Source organism: Convolutriloba macropyga, chromosome 9 (genome assembly GCF_964194025.1).
Source record: "Convolutriloba macropyga chromosome 9, txConMacr16.3, whole genome shotgun sequence".
Taxonomy (NCBI): domain Eukaryota; kingdom Metazoa; phylum Xenacoelomorpha; order Acoela; family Convolutidae; genus Convolutriloba; species Convolutriloba macropyga.
The window spans coordinates 62,308,061-62,325,853 of NC_134476.1; the positions used below are offsets into that span (position 1 = coordinate 62,308,061).

General features: G+C 40.7%; 10 non-coding genes across 10 annotated transcripts; all 10 read left to right on the forward strand.

Annotated features, from left to right (window-relative positions):
* The first annotated feature begins 377 nt into the window (after positions 1–377).
* On the forward strand, positions 378–496 carry LOC142347487 (5S ribosomal RNA). Its single transcript, XR_012760476.1, has one exon. It is a non-coding gene; the product is annotated as a 5S ribosomal RNA (ribosomal RNA).
* Positions 497–1,820: 1,324 nt separating this feature from the next.
* Positions 1,821–1,939, forward strand: LOC142347489 (5S ribosomal RNA). The gene has a single exon (XR_012760478.1). It is a non-coding gene; the product is annotated as a 5S ribosomal RNA (ribosomal RNA).
* A 1,512-nt stretch (positions 1,940–3,451) lies between these two features.
* On the forward strand, positions 3,452–3,570 carry LOC142347490 (5S ribosomal RNA). The gene has a single exon (XR_012760479.1). It is a non-coding gene; the product is annotated as a 5S ribosomal RNA (ribosomal RNA).
* A 2,076-nt stretch (positions 3,571–5,646) lies between these two features.
* LOC142347491 (5S ribosomal RNA) lies at positions 5,647–5,765 on the forward strand. Its single transcript, XR_012760480.1, has one exon. It is a non-coding gene; the product is annotated as a 5S ribosomal RNA (ribosomal RNA).
* A 1,700-nt stretch (positions 5,766–7,465) lies between these two features.
* Positions 7,466–7,584, forward strand: LOC142347492 (5S ribosomal RNA). The gene has a single exon (XR_012760481.1). It is a non-coding gene; the product is annotated as a 5S ribosomal RNA (ribosomal RNA).
* Positions 7,585–8,908: 1,324 nt separating this feature from the next.
* On the forward strand, positions 8,909–9,027 carry LOC142347493 (5S ribosomal RNA). The gene has a single exon (XR_012760482.1). It is a non-coding gene; the product is annotated as a 5S ribosomal RNA (ribosomal RNA).
* A 1,512-nt stretch (positions 9,028–10,539) lies between these two features.
* Positions 10,540–10,658, forward strand: LOC142347494 (5S ribosomal RNA). Its single transcript, XR_012760483.1, has one exon. It is a non-coding gene; the product is annotated as a 5S ribosomal RNA (ribosomal RNA).
* A 1,512-nt stretch (positions 10,659–12,170) lies between these two features.
* On the forward strand, positions 12,171–12,289 carry LOC142347495 (5S ribosomal RNA). Its single transcript, XR_012760484.1, has one exon. It is a non-coding gene; the product is annotated as a 5S ribosomal RNA (ribosomal RNA).
* Positions 12,290–15,493: 3,204 nt separating this feature from the next.
* Positions 15,494–15,612, forward strand: LOC142347496 (5S ribosomal RNA). Its single transcript, XR_012760485.1, has one exon. It is a non-coding gene; the product is annotated as a 5S ribosomal RNA (ribosomal RNA).
* A 1,512-nt stretch (positions 15,613–17,124) lies between these two features.
* Positions 17,125–17,243, forward strand: LOC142347497 (5S ribosomal RNA). Its single transcript, XR_012760486.1, has one exon. It is a non-coding gene; the product is annotated as a 5S ribosomal RNA (ribosomal RNA).
* The last annotated feature ends 550 nt before the right edge of the window (positions 17,244–17,793 follow it).

The window sequence follows — 17,793 nt, forward strand, 5'->3', positions numbered from 1 at the left end:
TTTAATAAGTTTATCACAACAATTAGGCTAAAAGCAATTCAGCTATGATTTTCCCAAGTACCGGCCTAAACCCACTGAAGTCATGCTTCCGGTTCAATGTCCGGTTGAGCAGGTTCCTGGGACCCAATTCATCTCTCCTTTGTTTTGGGGCCGTTCCACTGTATTGTGGATGGTTGGAAGCAAAAAGTTTGTGCGTTGGTCATGATACACTGTATGGCTACGAATTGCATAAATTATAACACAACAGTGGCTAAATTTGCATGTATTAAGTGACTATTTTGCAAACCGCAAGGCGGCCAGTTAAAGTAATCCTATATATGAATATAAGACTACAATACAATGCTGTTGTATATAAATTCGCTCCCACTTACGCAAATGCCTACGACCATACCATGTTGAATGCACCGGTTCTCGTCCGATCACCGAAGTTAAGCAACATTGGGCCTGGTTAGTACTTGGATGGGTGACCGCTTGGGAACACCAGGTGTTGTAGGCTTTTTCTTTTGAGTATTAAAGCCTCACAGAATAATAATATTTGATATCTACACATTTTAGAGCCTCCAAAAGCCTCGGTGATCGAAAAAGTTAAGCCTCATCGAGCGCGGATACTTTTTTGAAAATCGGTAAAAACGTGTCCAAAATGGTTCGCTGTGCCCGATTTTTTTATTTTATCCCCAACCATGGCTCAAGTGGAGCTTGCCCACAAAAAATGAGCAAAATCGGACTAAAATTGACGATTTGGTGACCAAAACCATGTTCGGTGATCGAAAAAGTTAAGCCTCATCGAGCGCGGATACTTTTTTGAAAATTGGTAAAAACGTGTCCAAAATGGTTCGCTGTGCCCGATTTTTTTATTCTATCCCCAACTATGGCTCAAGTGGAGCTTGCCCACAAAAAATGAGCAAAATCGGACTAAAATTGACGATTTGGTGACCAAAACAAAGTTCGGTGATCGAAAAAGTTAAGCCTCATCGAGCGCGGATACTTTTTTGAAAATTGGTAAAAACGTGTCCAAAATGGTTCGCTGTGCCCGATTTTTTTATTCTATCCCCGACTATGGCTCAAGTGGAGCTTGCCCACAAAAAATGAGCAAAATCGGACTAAAATTGACGATTTGGTGACCAAAACAAAGTTCGGTGATCGACAAAGTTAAGCCTCATCGAGCGCGGATACTTTTTGTAAATGACAATTTCAGCGATAACCATTGCTCCAAACACACCCCACATACTTGTATAGGCCATTCTAATTGTTCCCCCGCTTGTGCTTACTGTGTATTTGATATTTGGAACGCTCTCGGAAACATCAATACTAATTGCAAAGTTTCCCTTTATTAAACTAACTTTTAAGTTAGTGCAAATCGCTTAGTTCCATTCTTTAGGCTGCACTCCGCTAACGCAGAGTGCATTCAAATAAAACTTATCAAATAGAGTTGATACTTACCTATTTAATAAGTTTATCACAACAATTAGGCTAAAAGCAATTCAGCTATGATTTTCCCAAGTACCGGCCTAAACCCACTGAAGTCATGCTTCCGGTTCAATGTCCGGTTGAGCAGGTTCCTGGGACCCAATTCATCTCTCCTTTGTTTTGGGGCCGTTCCACTGTATTGTGGATGGTTGGAAGCAAAAAGTTTGTGCGTTGGTCATGATACACTGTATGGCTACGAATTGCATAAATTATAACACAACAGTGGCTAAATTTGCATGTATTAAGTGACTATTTTGCAAACCGCAAGGCGGCCAGTTAAAGTAATCCTATATATGAATATAAGACTACAATACAATGCTGTTGTATATAAATTCGCTCCCACTTACGCAAATGCCTACGACCATACCATGTTGAATGCACCGGTTCTCGTCCGATCACCGAAGTTAAGCAACATTGGGCCTGGTTAGTACTTGGATGGGTGACCGCTTGGGAACACCAGGTGTTGTAGGCTTTTTCTTTTGAGTATTAAAGCCTCACAGAATAATAATATTTGATATCTACACATTTTAGAGCCTCCAAAAGCCTCGGTGATCGAAAAAGTTAAGCCTCATCGAGCGCGGATACTTTTTTGAAAATCGGTAAAAACGTGTCCAAAATGGTTCGCTGTGCCCGATTTTTTTATTTTATCCCCAACCATGGCTCAAGTGGAGCTTGCCCACAAAAAATGAGCAAAATCGGACTAAAATTGACGATTTGGTGACCAAAACCATGTTCGGTGATCGAAAAAGTTAAGCCTCATCGAGCGCGGATACTTTTTTGAAAATTGGTAAAAACGTGTCCAAAATGGTTCGCTGTGCCCGATTTTTTTATTCTATCCCCAACTATGGCTCAAGTGGAGCTTGCCCACAAAAAATGAGCAAAATCGGACTAAAATTGACGATTTGGTGACCAAAACAAAGTTCGGTGATCGAAAAAGTTAAGCCTCATCGAGCGCGGATACTTTTTTGAAAATTGGTAAAAACGTGTCCAAAATGGTTCGCTGTGCCCGATTTTTTTATTCTATCCCCGACTATGGCTCAAGTGGAGCTTGCCCACAAAAAATGAGCAAAATCGGACTAAAATTGACGATTTGGTGACCAAAACCATGTTCGGTGATCGAAAAAGTTAAGCCTCATCGAGCGCGGATACTTTTTTGAAAATTGGTAAAAACGTGTCCAAAATGGTTCGCTGTGCCCGATTTTTTTATTCTATCCCCAACTATGGCTCAAGTGGAGCTTGCCCACAAAAAATGAGCAAAATCGGACTAAAATTGACGATTTGGTGACCAAAACAAAGTTCGGTGATCGAAAAAGTTAAGCCTCATCGAGCGCGGATACTTTTTGTAAATGACAATTTCAGCGATAACCATTGCTCCAAACACACCCCACATACTTGTATAGGCCATTCTAATTGTTCCCCCGCTTGTGCTTACTGTGTATTTGATATTTGGAACGCTCTCGGAAACATCAATACTAATTGCAAAGTTTCCCTTTATTAAACTAACTTTTAAGTTAGTGCAAATCGCTTAGTTCCATTCTTTAGGCTGCACTCCGCTAACGCAGAGTGCATTCAAATAAAACTTATCAAATAGAGTTGATACTTACCTATTTAATAAGTTTATCACAACAATTAGGCTAAAAGCAATTCAGCTATGATTTTCCCAAGTACCGGCCTAAACCCACTGAAGTCATGCTTCCGGTTCAATGTCCGGTTGAGCAGGTTCCTGGGACCCAATTCATCTCTCCTTTGTTTTGGGGCCGTTCCACTGTATTGTGGATGGTTGGAAGCAAAAAGTTTGTGCGTTGGTCATGATACACTGTATGGCTACGAATTGCATAAATTATAACACAACAGTGGCTAAATTTGCATGTATTAAGTGACTATTTTGCAAACCGCAAGGCGGCCAGTTAAAGTAATCCTATATATGAATATAAGACTACAATACAATGCTGTTGTATATAAATTCGCTCCCACTTACGCAAATGCCTACGACCATACCATGTTGAATGCACCGGTTCTCGTCCGATCACCGAAGTTAAGCAACATTGGGCCTGGTTAGTACTTGGATGGGTGACCGCTTGGGAACACCAGGTGTTGTAGGCTTTTTCTTTTGAGTATTAAAGCCTCACAGAATAATAATATTTGATATCTACACATTTTAGAGCCTCCAAAAGCCTCGGTGATCGAAAAAGTTAAGCCTCATCGAGCGCGGATACTTTTTTGAAAATCGGTAAAAACGTGTCCAAAATGGTTCGCTGTGCCCGATTTTTTTATTTTATCCCCAACCATGGCTCAAGTGGAGCTTGCCCACAAAAAATGAGCAAAATCGGACTAAAATTGACGATTTGGTGACCAAAACCAAGTTCGGTGATCGAAAAAGTTAAGCCTCATCGAGCGCGGATACTTTTTTGAAAATTGGTAAAAACGTGTCCAAAATGGTTCGCTGTGCCCGATTTTTTTATTCTATCCCCAACTATGGCTCAAGTGGAGCTTGCCCACAAAAAATGAGCAAAATCGGACTAAAATTGACGATTTGGTGACCAAAACCATGTTCGGTGATCGAAAAAGTTAAGCCTCATCGAGCGCGGATACTTTTTTGAAAATTGGTAAAAACGTGTCCAAAATGGTTCGCTGTGCCCGATTTTTTTATTCTATCCCCGACTATGGCTCAAGTGGAGCTTGCCCACAAAAAATGAGCAAAATCGGACTAAAATTGACGATTTGGTGACCAAAACCATGTTCGGTGATCGAAAAAGTTAAGCCTCATCGAGCGCGGATACTTTTTTGAAAATTGGTAAAAACGTGTCCAAAATGGTTCGCTGTGCCCGATTTTTTTATTCTATCCCCAACTATGGCTCAAGTGGAGCTTGCCCACAAAAAATGAGCAAAATCGGACTAAAATTGACGATTTGGTGACCAAAACCATGTTCGGTGATCGAAAAAGTTAAGCCTCATCGAGCGCGGATACTTTTTTGAAAATTGGTAAAAACGTGTCCAAAATGGTTCGCTGTGCCCGATTTTTTTATTCTATCCCCGACTATGGCTCAAGTGGAGCTTGCCCACAAAAAATGAGCAAAATCGGACTAAAATTGACGATTTGGTGACCAAAACCATGTTCGGTGATCGAAAAAGTTAAGCCTCATCGAGCGCGGATACTTTTTTGAAAATTGGTAAAAACGTGTCCAAAATGGTTCGCTGTGCCCGATTTTTTTATTCTATCCCCAACTATGGCTCAAGTGGAGCTTGCCCACAAAAAATGAGCAAAATCGGACTAAAATTGACGATTTGGTGACCAAAACAAAGTTCGGTGATCGAAAAAGTTAAGCCTCATCGAGCGCGGATACTTTTTTGAAAATTGGTAAAAACGTGTCCAAAATGGTTCGCTGTGCCCGATTTTTTTATTCTATCCCCGACTATGGCTCAAGTGGAGCTTGCCCACAAAAAATGAGCAAAATCGGACTAAAATTGACGATTTGGTGACCAAAACAAAGTTCGGTGATCGACAAAGTTAAGCCTCATCGAGCGCGGATACTTTTTGTAAATGACAATTTCAGCGATAACCATTGCTCCAAACACACCCCACGTACTTGTATAGGCCATTCTAATTGTTCCCCCGCTTGTGCTTACTGTGTATTTGATATTTGGAACGCTCTCGGAAACATCAATACTAATTGCAAAGTTTCCCTTTATTAAACTAACTTTTAAGTTAGTGCAAATCGCTTAGTTCCATTCTTTAGGCTGCACTCCGCTAACGCAGAGTGCATTCAAATAAAACTTATCAAATAGAGTTGATACTTACCTATTTAATAAGTTTATCACAACAATTAGGCTAAAAGCAATTCAGCTATGATTTTCCCAAGTACCGGCCTAAACCCACTGAAGTCATGCTTCCGGTTCAATGTCCGGTTGAGCAGGTTCCTGGGACCCAATTCATCTCTCCTTTGTTTTGGGGCCGTTCCACTGTATTGTGGATGGTTGGAAGCAAAAAGTTTGTGCGTTGGTCATGATACACTGTATGGCTACGAATTGCATAAATTATAACACAACAGTGGCTAAATTTGCATGTATTAAGTGACTATTTTGCAAACCGCAAGGCGGCCAGTTAAAGTAATCCTATATATGAATATAAGACTACAATACAATGCTGTTGTATATAAATTCGCTCCCACTTACGCAAATGCCTACGACCATACCATGTTGAATGCACCGGTTCTCGTCCGATCACCGAAGTTAAGCAACATTGGGCCTGGTTAGTACTTGGATGGGTGACCGCTTGGGAACACCAGGTGTTGTAGGCTTTTTCTTTTGAGTATTAAAGCCTCACAGAATAATAATATTTGATATCTACACATTTTAGAGCCTCCAAAAGCCTCGGTGATCGAAAAAGTTAAGCCTCATCGAGCGCGGATACTTTTTTGAAAATCGGTAAAAACGTGTCCAAAATGGTTCGCTGTGCCCGATTTTTTTATTTTATCCCCAACCATGGCTCAAGTGGAGCTTGCCCACAAAAAATGAGCAAAATCGGACTAAAATTGACGATTTGGTGACCAAAACCAAGTTCGGTGATCGAAAAAGTTAAGCCTCATCGAGCGCGGATACTTTTTTGAAAATTGGTAAAAACGTGTCCAAAATGGTTCGCTGTGCCCGATTTTTTTATTCTATCCCCAACTATGGCTCAAGTGGAGCTTGCCCACAAAAAATGAGCAAAATCGGACTAAAATTGACGATTTGGTGACCAAAACCATGTTCGGTGATCGAAAAAGTTAAGCCTCATCGAGCGCGGATACTTTTTTGAAAATTGGTAAAAACGTGTCCAAAATGGTTCGCTGTGCCCGATTTTTTTATTCTATCCCCGACTATGGCTCAAGTGGAGCTTGCCCACAAAAAATGAGCAAAATCGGACTAAAATTGACGATTTGGTGACCAAAACCATGTTCGGTGATCGAAAAAGTTAAGCCTCATCGAGCGCGGATACTTTTTTGAAAATTGGTAAAAACGTGTCCAAAATGGTTCGCTGTGCCCGATTTTTTTATTCTATCCCCAACTATGGCTCAAGTGGAGCTTGCCCACAAAAAATGAGCAAAATCGGACTAAAATTGACGATTTGGTGACCAAAACAAAGTTCGGTGATCGAAAAAGTTAAGCCTCATCGAGCGCGGATACTTTTTTGAAAATTGGTAAAAACGTGTCCAAAATGGTTCGCTGTGCCCGATTTTTTTACTCTATCCCCGACTATGGCTCAAGTGGAGCTTGCCCACAAAAAATGAGCAAAATCGGACTAAAATTGACGATTTGGTGACCAAAACAAAGTTCGGTGATCGACAAAGTTAAGCCTCATCGAGCGCGGATACTTTTTGTAAATGACAATTTCAGCGATAACCATTGCTCCAAACACACCCCACATACTTGTATAGGCCATTCTAATTGTTCCCCCGCTTGTGCTTACTGTGTATTTGATATTTGGAACGCTCTCGGAAACATCAATACTAATTGCAAAGTTTCCCTTTATTAAACTAACTTTTAAGTTAGTGCAAATCGCTTAGTTCCATTCTTTAGGCTGCACTCCGCTAACGCAGAGTGCATTCAAATAAAACTTATCAAATAGAGTTGATACTTACCTATTTAATAAGTTTATCACAACAATTAGGCTAAAAGCAATTCAGCTATGATTTTCCCAAGTACCGGCCTAAACCCACTGAAGTCATGCTTCCGGTTCAATGTCCGGTTGAGCAGGTTCCTGGGACCCAATTCATCTCTCCTTTGTTTTGGGGCCGTTCCACTGTATTGTGGATGGTTGGAAGCAAAAAGTTTGTGCGTTGGTCATGATACACTGTATGGCTACGAATTGCATAAATTATAACACAACAGTGGCTAAATTTGCATGTATTAAGTGACTATTTTGCAAACCGCAAGGCGGCCAGTTAAAGTAATCCTATATATGAATATAAGACTACAATACAATGCTGTTGTATATAAATTCGCTCCCACTTACGCAAATGCCTACGACCATACCATGTTGAATGCACCGGTTCTCGTCCGATCACCGAAGTTAAGCAACATTGGGCCTGGTTAGTACTTGGATGGGTGACCGCTTGGGAACACCAGGTGTTGTAGGCTTTTTCTTTTGAGTATTAAAGCCTCACAGAATAATAATATTTGATATCTACACATTTTAGAGCCTCCAAAAGCCTCGGTGATCGAAAAAGTTAAGCCTCATCGAGCGCGGATACTTTTTTGAAAATCGGTAAAAACGTGTCCAAAATGGTTCGCTGTGCCCGATTTTTTTATTTTATCCCCAACCATGGCTCAAGTGGAGCTTGCCCACAAAAAATGAGCAAAATCGGACTAAAATTGACGATTTGGTGACCAAAACCATGTTCGGTGATCGAAAAAGTTAAGCCTCATCGAGCGCGGATACTTTTTTGAAAATTGGTAAAAACGTGTCCAAAATGGTTCGCTGTGCCCGATTTTTTTATTCTATCCCCAACTATGGCTCAAGTGGAGCTTGCCCACAAAAAATGAGCAAAATCGGACTAAAATTGACGATTTGGTGACCAAAACAAAGTTCGGTGATCGAAAAAGTTAAGCCTCATCGAGCGCGGATACTTTTTTGAAAATTGGTAAAAACGTGTCCAAAATGGTTCGCTGTGCCCGATTTTTTTATTCTATCCCCGACTATGGCTCAAGTGGAGCTTGCCCACAAAAAATGAGCAAAATCGGACTAAAATTGACGATTTGGTGACCAAAACAAAGTTCGGTGATCGACAAAGTTAAGCCTCATCGAGCGCGGATACTTTTTGTAAATGACAATTTCAGCGATAACCATTGCTCCAAACACACCCCACATACTTGTATAGGCCATTCTAATTGTTCCCCCGCTTGTGCTTACTGTGTATTTGATATTTGGAACGCTCTCGGAAACATCAATACTAATTGCAAAGTTTCCCTTTATTAAACTAACTTTTAAGTTAGTGCAAATCGCTTAGTTCCATTCTTTAGGCTGCACTCCGCTAACGCAGAGTGCATTCAAATAAAACTTATCAAATAGAGTTGATACTTACCTATTTAATAAGTTTATCACAACAATTAGGCTAAAAGCAATTCAGCTATGATTTTCCCAAGTACCGGCCTAAACCCACTGAAGTCATGCTTCCGGTTCAATGTCCGGTTGAGCAGGTTCCTGGGACCCAATTCATCTCTCCTTTGTTTTGGGGCCGTTCCACTGTATTGTGGATGGTTGGAAGCAAAAAGTTTGTGCGTTGGTCATGATACACTGTATGGCTACGAATTGCATAAATTATAACACAACAGTGGCTAAATTTGCATGTATTAAGTGACTATTTTGCAAACCGCAAGGCGGCCAGTTAAAGTAATCCTATATATGAATATAAGACTACAATACAATGCTGTTGTATATAAATTCGCTCCCACTTACGCAAATGCCTACGACCATACCATGTTGAATGCACCGGTTCTCGTCCGATCACCGAAGTTAAGCAACATTGGGCCTGGTTAGTACTTGGATGGGTGACCGCTTGGGAACACCAGGTGTTGTAGGCTTTTTCTTTTGAGTATTAAAGCCTCACAGAATAATAATATTTGATATCTACACATTTTAGAGCCTCCAAAAGCCTCGGTGATCGAAAAAGTTAAGCCTCATCGAGCGCGGATACTTTTTTGAAAATCGGTAAAAACGTGTCCAAAATGGTTCGCTGTGCCCGATTTTTTTATTTTATCCCCAACCATGGCTCAAGTGGAGCTTGCCCACAAAAAATGAGCAAAATCGGACTAAAATTGACGATTTGGTGACCAAAACCATGTTCGGTGATCGAAAAAGTTAAGCCTCATCGAGCGCGGATACTTTTTTGAAAATTGGTAAAAACGTGTCCAAAATGGTTCGCTGTGCCCGATTTTTTTATTCTATCCCCAACTATGGCTCAAGTGGAGCTTGCCCACAAAAAATGAGCAAAATCGGACTAAAATTGACGATTTGGTGACCAAAACAAAGTTCGGTGATCGAAAAAGTTAAGCCTCATCGAGCGCGGATACTTTTTTGAAAATTGGTAAAAACGTGTCCAAAATGGTTCGCTGTGCCCGATTTTTTTATTCTATCCCCGACTATGGCTCAAGTGGAGCTTGCCCACAAAAAATGAGCAAAATCGGACTAAAATTGACGATTTGGTGACCAAAACCATGTTCGGTGATCGAAAAAGTTAAGCCTCATCGAGCGCGGATACTTTTTTGAAAATTGGTAAAAACGTGTCCAAAATGGTTCGCTGTGCCCGATTTTTTTATTCTATCCCCAACTATGGCTCAAGTGGAGCTTGCCCACAAAAAATGAGCAAAATCGGACTAAAATTGACGATTTGGTGACCAAAACAAAGTTCGGTGATCGAAAAAGTTAAGCCTCATCGAGCGCGGATACTTTTTGTAAATGACAATTTCAGCGATAACCATTGCTCCAAACACACCCCACATACTTGTATAGGCCATTCTAATTGTTCCCCCGCTTGTGCTTACTGTGTATTTGATATTTGGAACGCTCTCGGAAACATCAATACTAATTGCAAAGTTTCCCTTTATTAAACTAACTTTTAAGTTAGTGCAAATCGCTTAGTTCCATTCTTTAGGCTGCACTCCGCTAACGCAGAGTGCATTCAAATAAAACTTATCAAATAGAGTTGATACTTACCTATTTAATAAGTTTATCACAACAATTAGGCTAAAAGCAATTCAGCTATGATTTTCCCAAGTACCGGCCTAAACCCACTGAAGTCATGCTTCCGGTTCAATGTCCGGTTGAGCAGGTTCCTGGGACCCAATTCATCTCTCCTTTGTTTTGGGGCCGTTCCACTGTATTGTGGATGGTTGGAAGCAAAAAGTTTGTGCGTTGGTCATGATACACTGTATGGCTACGAATTGCATAAATTATAACACAACAGTGGCTAAATTTGCATGTATTAAGTGACTATTTTGCAAACCGCAAGGCGGCCAGTTAAAGTAATCCTATATATGAATATAAGACTACAATACAATGCTGTTGTATATAAATTCGCTCCCACTTACGCAAATGCCTACGACCATACCATGTTGAATGCACCGGTTCTCGTCCGATCACCGAAGTTAAGCAACATTGGGCCTGGTTAGTACTTGGATGGGTGACCGCTTGGGAACACCAGGTGTTGTAGGCTTTTTCTTTTGAGTATTAAAGCCTCACAGAATAATAATATTTGATATCTACACATTTTAGAGCCTCCAAAAGCCTCGGTGATCGAAAAAGTTAAGCCTCATCGAGCGCGGATACTTTTTTGAAAATCGGTAAAAACGTGTCCAAAATGGTTCGCTGTGCCCGATTTTTTTATTTTATCCCCAACCATGGCTCAAGTGGAGCTTGCCCACAAAAAATGAGCAAAATCGGACTAAAATTGACGATTTGGTGACCAAAACCATGTTCGGTGATCGAAAAAGTTAAGCCTCATCGAGCGCGGATACTTTTTTGAAAATTGGTAAAAACGTGTCCAAAATGGTTCGCTGTGCCCGATTTTTTTATTCTATCCCCAACTATGGCTCAAGTGGAGCTTGCCCACAAAAAATGAGCAAAATCGGACTAAAATTGACGATTTGGTGACCAAAACAAAGTTCGGTGATCGAAAAAGTTAAGCCTCATCGAGCGCGGATACTTTTTTGAAAATTGGTAAAAACGTGTCCAAAATGGTTCGCTGTGCCCGATTTTTTTATTCTATCCCCGACTATGGCTCAAGTGGAGCTTGCCCACAAAAAATGAGCAAAATCGGACTAAAATTGACGATTTGGTGACCAAAACCATGTTCGGTGATCGAAAAAGTTAAGCCTCATCGAGCGCGGATACTTTTTTGAAAATTGGTAAAAACGTGTCCAAAATGGTTCGCTGTGCCCGATTTTTTTATTCTATCCCCAACTATGGCTCAAGTGGAGCTTGCCCACAAAAAATGAGCAAAATCGGACTAAAATTGACGATTTGGTGACCAAAACAAAGTTCGGTGATCGACAAAGTTAAGCCTCATCGAGCGCGGATACTTTTTGTAAATGACAATTTCAGCGATAACCATTGCTCCAAACACACCCCACATACTTGTATAGGCCATTCTAATTGTTCCCCCGCTTGTGCTTACTGTGTATTTGATATTTGGAACGCTCTCGGAAACATCAATACTAATTGCAAAGTTTCCCTTTATTAAACTAACTTTTAAGTTAGTGCAAATCGCTTAGTTCCATTCTTTAGGCTGCACTCCGCTAACGCAGAGTGCATTCAAATAAAACTTATCAAATAGAGTTGATACTTACCTATTTAATAAGTTTATCACAACAATTAGGCTAAAAGCAATTCAGCTATGATTTTCCCAAGTACCGGCCTAAACCCACTGAAGTCATGCTTCCGGTTCAATGTCCGGTTGAGCAGGTTCCTGGGACCCAATTCATCTCTCCTTTGTTTTGGGGCCGTTCCACTGTATTGTGGATGGTTGGAAGCAAAAAGTTTGTGCGTTGGTCATGATACACTGTATGGCTACGAATTGCATAAATTATAACACAACAGTGGCTAAATTTGCATGTATTAAGTGACTATTTTGCAAACCGCAAGGCGGCCAGTTAAAGTAATCCTATATATGAATATAAGACTACAATACAATGCTGTTGTATATAAATTCGCTCCCACTTACGCAAATGCCTACGACCATACCATGTTGAATGCACCGGTTCTCGTCCGATCACCGAAGTTAAGCAACATTGGGCCTGGTTAGTACTTGGATGGGTGACCGCTTGGGAACACCAGGTGTTGTAGGCTTTTTCTTTTGAGTATTAAAGCCTCACAGAATAATAATATTTGATATCTACACATTTTAGAGCCTCCAAAAGCCTCGGTGATCGAAAAAGTTAAGCCTCATCGAGCGCGGATACTTTTTTGAAAATCGGTAAAAACGTGTCCAAAATGGTTCGCTGTGCCCGATTTTTTTATTTTATCCCCAACCATGGCTCAAGTGGAGCTTGCCCACAAAAAATGAGCAAAATCGGACTAAAATTGACGATTTGGTGACCAAAACCAAGTTCGGTGATCGAAAAAGTTAAGCCTCATCGAGCGCGGATACTTTTTTGAAAATTGGTAAAAACGTGTCCAAAATGGTTCGCTGTGCCCGATTTTTTTATTCTATCCCCGACTATGGCTCAAGTGGAGCTTGCCCACAAAAATTGAGCAAAATCGGACTAAAATTGACGATTTGGTGACCAAAACCATGTTCGGTGATCGAAAAAGTTAAGCCTCATCGAGCGCGGATACTTTTTTGAAAATTGGTAAAAACGTGTCCAAAATGGTTCGCTGTGCCCGATTTTTTTATTCTATCCCCAACTATGGCTCAAGTGGAGCTTGCCCACAAAAAATGAGCAAAATCGGACTAAAATTGACGATTTGGTGACCAAAACAAAGTTCGGTGATCGAAAAAGTTAAGCCTCATCGAGCGCGGATACTTTTTTGAAAATTGGTAAAAACGTGTCCAAAATGGTTCGCTGTGCCCGATTTTTTTATTCTATCCCCGACTATGGCTCAAGTGGAGCTTGCCCACAAAAAATGAGCAAAATCGGACTAAAATTGACGATTTGGTGACCAAAACCATGTTCGGTGATCGAAAAAGTTAAGCCTCATCGAGCGCGGATACTTTTTTGAAAATTGGTAAAAACGTGTCCAAAATGGTTCGCTGTGCCCGATTTTTTTATTCTATCCCCAACTATGGCTCAAGTGGAGCTTGCCCACAAAAAATGAGCAAAATCGGACTAAAATTGACGATTTGGTGACCAAAACAAAGTTCGGTGATCGAAAAAGTTAAGCCTCATCGAGCGCGGATACTTTTTTGAAAATTGGTAAAAACGTGTCCAAAATGGTTCGCTGTGCCCGATTTTTTTATTCTATCCCCGACTATGGCTCAAGTGGAGCTTGCCCACAAAAAATGAGCAAAATCGGACTAAAATTGACGATTTGGTGACCAAAACCATGTTCGGTGATCGAAAAAGTTAAGCCTCATCGAGCGCGGATACTTTTTTGAAAATTGGTAAAAACGTGTCCAAAATGGTTCGCTGTGCCCGATTTTTTTATTCTATCCCCAACTATGGCTCAAGTGGAGCTTGCCCACAAAAAATGAGCAAAATCGGACTAAAATTGACGATTTGGTGACCAAAACAAAGTTCGGTGATCGAAAAAGTTAAGCCTCATCGAGCGCGGATACTTTTTTGAAAATTGGTAAAAACGTGTCCAAAATGGTTCGCTGTGCCCGATTTTTTTATTCTATCCCCAACTATGGCTCAAGTGGAGCTTGCCCACAAAAAATGAGCAAAATCGGACTAAAATTGACGATTTGGTGACCAAAACAAAGTTCGGTGATCGAAAAAGTTAAGCCTCATCGAGCGCGGATACTTTTTTGAAAATTGGTAAAAACGTGTCCAAAATGGTTCGCTGTGCCCGATTTTTTTATTCTATCCCCGACTATGGCTCAAGTGGAGCTTGCCCACAAAAAATGAGCAAAATCGGACTAAAATTGACGATTTGGTGACCAAAACAAAGTTCGGTGATCGAAAAAGTTAAGCCTCATCGAGCGCGGATACTTTTTTGAAAATTGGTAAAAACGTGTCCAAAATGGTTCGCTGTGCCCGATTTTTTTATTCTATCCCCGACTATGGCTCAAGTGGAGCTTGCCCACAAAAAATGAGCAAAATCGGACTAAAATTGACGATTTGGTGACCAAAACCATGTTCGGTGATCGAAAAAGTTAAGCCTCATCGAGCGCGGATACTTTTTTGAAAATTGGTAAAAACGTGTCCAAAATGGTTCGCTGTGCCCGATTTTTTTATTCTATCCCCAACTATGGCTCAAGTGGAGCTTGCCCACAAAAAATGAGCAAAATCGGACTAAAATTGACGATTTGGTGACCAAAACAAAGTTCGGTGATCGAAAAAGTTAAGCCTCATCGAGCGCGGATACTTTTTTGAAAATTGGTAAAAACGTGTCCAAAATGGTTCGCTGTGCCCGATTTTTTTATTCTATCCCCGACTATGGCTCAAGTGGAGCTTGCCCACAAAAAATGAGCAAAATCGGACTAAAATTGACGATTTGGTGACCAAAACCATGTTCGGTGATCGAAAAAGTTAAGCCTCATCGAGCGCGGATACTTTTTTGAAAATTGGTAAAAACGTGTCCAAAATGGTTCGCTGTGCCCGATTTTTTTATTCTATCCCCAACTATGGCTCAAGTGGAGCTTGCCCACAAAAAATGAGCAAAATCGGACTAAAATTGACGATTTGGTGACCAAAACAAAGTTCGGTGATCGAAAAAGTTAAGCCTCATCGAGCGCGGATACTTTTTGTAAATGACAATTTCAGCGATAACCATTGCTCCAAACACACCCCACATACTTGTATAGGCCATTCTAATTGTTCCCCCGCTTGTGCTTACTGTGTATTTGATATTTGGAACGCTCTCGGAAACATCAATACTAATTGCAAAGTTTCCCTTTATTAAACTAACTTTTAAGTTAGTGCAAATCGCTTAGTTCCATTCTTTAGGCTGCACTCCGCTAACGCAGAGTGCATTCAAATAAAACTTATCAAATAGAGTTGATACTTACCTATTTAATAAGTTTATCACAACAATTAGGCTAAAAGCAATTCAGCTATGATTTTCCCAAGTACCGGCCTAAACCCACTGAAGTCATGCTTCCGGTTCAATGTCCGGTTGAGCAGGTTCCTGGGACCCAATTCATCTCTCCTTTGTTTTGGGGCCGTTCCACTGTATTGTGGATGGTTGGAAGCAAAAAGTTTGTGCGTTGGTCATGATACACTGTATGGCTACGAATTGCATAAATTATAACACAACAGTGGCTAAATTTGCATGTATTAAGTGACTATTTTGCAAACCGCAAGGCGGCCAGTTAAAGTAATCCTATATATGAATATAAGACTACAATACAATGCTGTTGTATATAAATTCGCTCCCACTTACGCAAATGCCTACGACCATACCATGTTGAATGCACCGGTTCTCGTCCGATCACCGAAGTTAAGCAACATTGGGCCTGGTTAGTACTTGGATGGGTGACCGCTTGGGAACACCAGGTGTTGTAGGCTTTTTCTTTTGAGTATTAAAGCCTCACAGAATAATAATATTTGATATCTACACATTTTAGAGCCTCCAAAAGCCTCGGTGATCGAAAAAGTTAAGCCTCATCGAGCGCGGATACTTTTTTGAAAATCGGTAAAAACGTGTCCAAAATGGTTCGCTGTGCCCGATTTTTTTATTTTATCCCCAACCATGGCTCAAGTGGAGCTTGCCCACAAAAAATGAGCAAAATCGGACTAAAATTGACGATTTGGTGACCAAAACCAAGTTCGGTGATCGAAAAAGTTAAGCCTCATCGAGCGCGGATACTTTTTTGAAAATTGGTAAAAACGTGTCCAAAATGGTTCGCTGTGCCCGATTTTTTTATTCTATCCCCAACTATGGCTCAAGTGGAGCTTGCCCACAAAAAATGAGCAAAATCGGACTAAAATTGACGATTTGGTGACCAAAACAAAGTTCGGTGATCGAAAAAGTTAAGCCTCATCGAGCGCGGATACTTTTTTGAAAATTGGTAAAAACGTGTCCAAAATGGTTCGCTGTGCCCGATTTTTTTATTCTATCCCCGACTATGGCTCAAGTGGAGCTTGCCCACAAAAAATGAGCAAAATCGGACTAAAATTGACGATTTGGTGACCAAAACCATGTTCGGTGATCGAAAAAGTTAAGCCTCATCGAGCGCGGATACTTTTTTGAAAATTGGTAAAAACGTGTCCAAAATGGTTCGCTGTGCCCGATTTTTTTATTCTATCCCCAACTATGGCTCAAGTGGAGCTTGCCCACAAAAAATGAGCAAAATCGGACTAAAATTGACGATTTGGTGACCAAAACAAAGTTCGGTGATCGAAAAAGTTAAGCCTCATCGAGCGCGGATACTTTTTGTAAATGACAATTTCAGCGATAACCATTGCTCCAAACACACCCCACATACTTGTATAGGCCATTCTAATTGTTCCCCCGCTTGTGCTTACTGTGTATTTGATATTTGGAACGCTCTCGGAAACATCAATACTAATTGCAAAGTTTCCCTTTATTAAACTAACTTTTAAGTTAGTGCAAATCGCTTAGTTCCATTCTTTAGGCTGCACTCCGCTAACGCAGAGTGCATTCAAATAAAACTTATCAAATAGAGTTGATACTTACCTATTTAATAAGTTTATCACAACAATTAGGCTAAAAGCAATTCATCTATGATTTTCCCAAGTACCGGCCTAAACCCACTGAAGTCATGCTTCCGGTTCAATGTCCGGTTGAGCAGGTTCCTCGGACCCAATTCATCTCTCCTTTGTTTTGGGGCCGTTCCACTGTATTGTGGATGGTTGGAAGCAAAAAGTTTGTGCGTTGGTCATGATACACTGTATGGCTACGAATTGCATAAATTATAACACAACAGTGGCTAAATTTGCATGTATTAAGTGACTATTTTGCAAACCGCAAGGCGGCCAGTTAAAGTAATCCTATATATGAATATAAGACTACAATACAATGCTGTTGTATATAAATTCGCTCCCACTTACGCAAATGCCTACGACCATACCATGTTGAATGCACCGGTTCTCGTCCGATCACCGAAGTTAAGCAACATTGGGCCTGGTTAGTACTTGGATGGGTGACCGCTTGGGAACACCAGGTGTTGTAGGCTTTTTCTTTTGAGTATTAAAGCCTCACAGAATAATAATATTTGATATCTACACATTTTAGAGCCTCCAAAAGCCTCGGTGATCGAAAAAGTTAAGCCTCATCGAGCGCGGATACTTTTTTGAAAATCGGTAAAAACGTGTCCAAAATGGTTCGCTGTGCCCGATTTTTTTATTTTATCCCCAACCATGGCTCAAGTGGAGCTTGCCCACAAAAAATGAGCAAAATCGGACTAAAATTGACGATTTGGTGACCAAAACCAAGTTCGGTGATCGAAAAAGTTAAGCCTCATCGAGCGCGGATACTTTTTTGAAAATTGGTAAAAACGTGTCCAAAATGGTTCGCTGTGCCCGATTTTTTTATTCTATCCCCGACTATGGCTCAAGTGGAGCTTGCCCACAAAAAATGAGCAAAATCGGACTAAAATTGACGATTTGGTGACCAAAACCATGTTCGGTGATCGAAAAAGTTAAGCCTCATCGAGCGCGGATACTTTTTTGAAAATTGGTAAAAACGTGTCCAAAATGGTTCGCTGTGCCCGATTTTTTTATTCT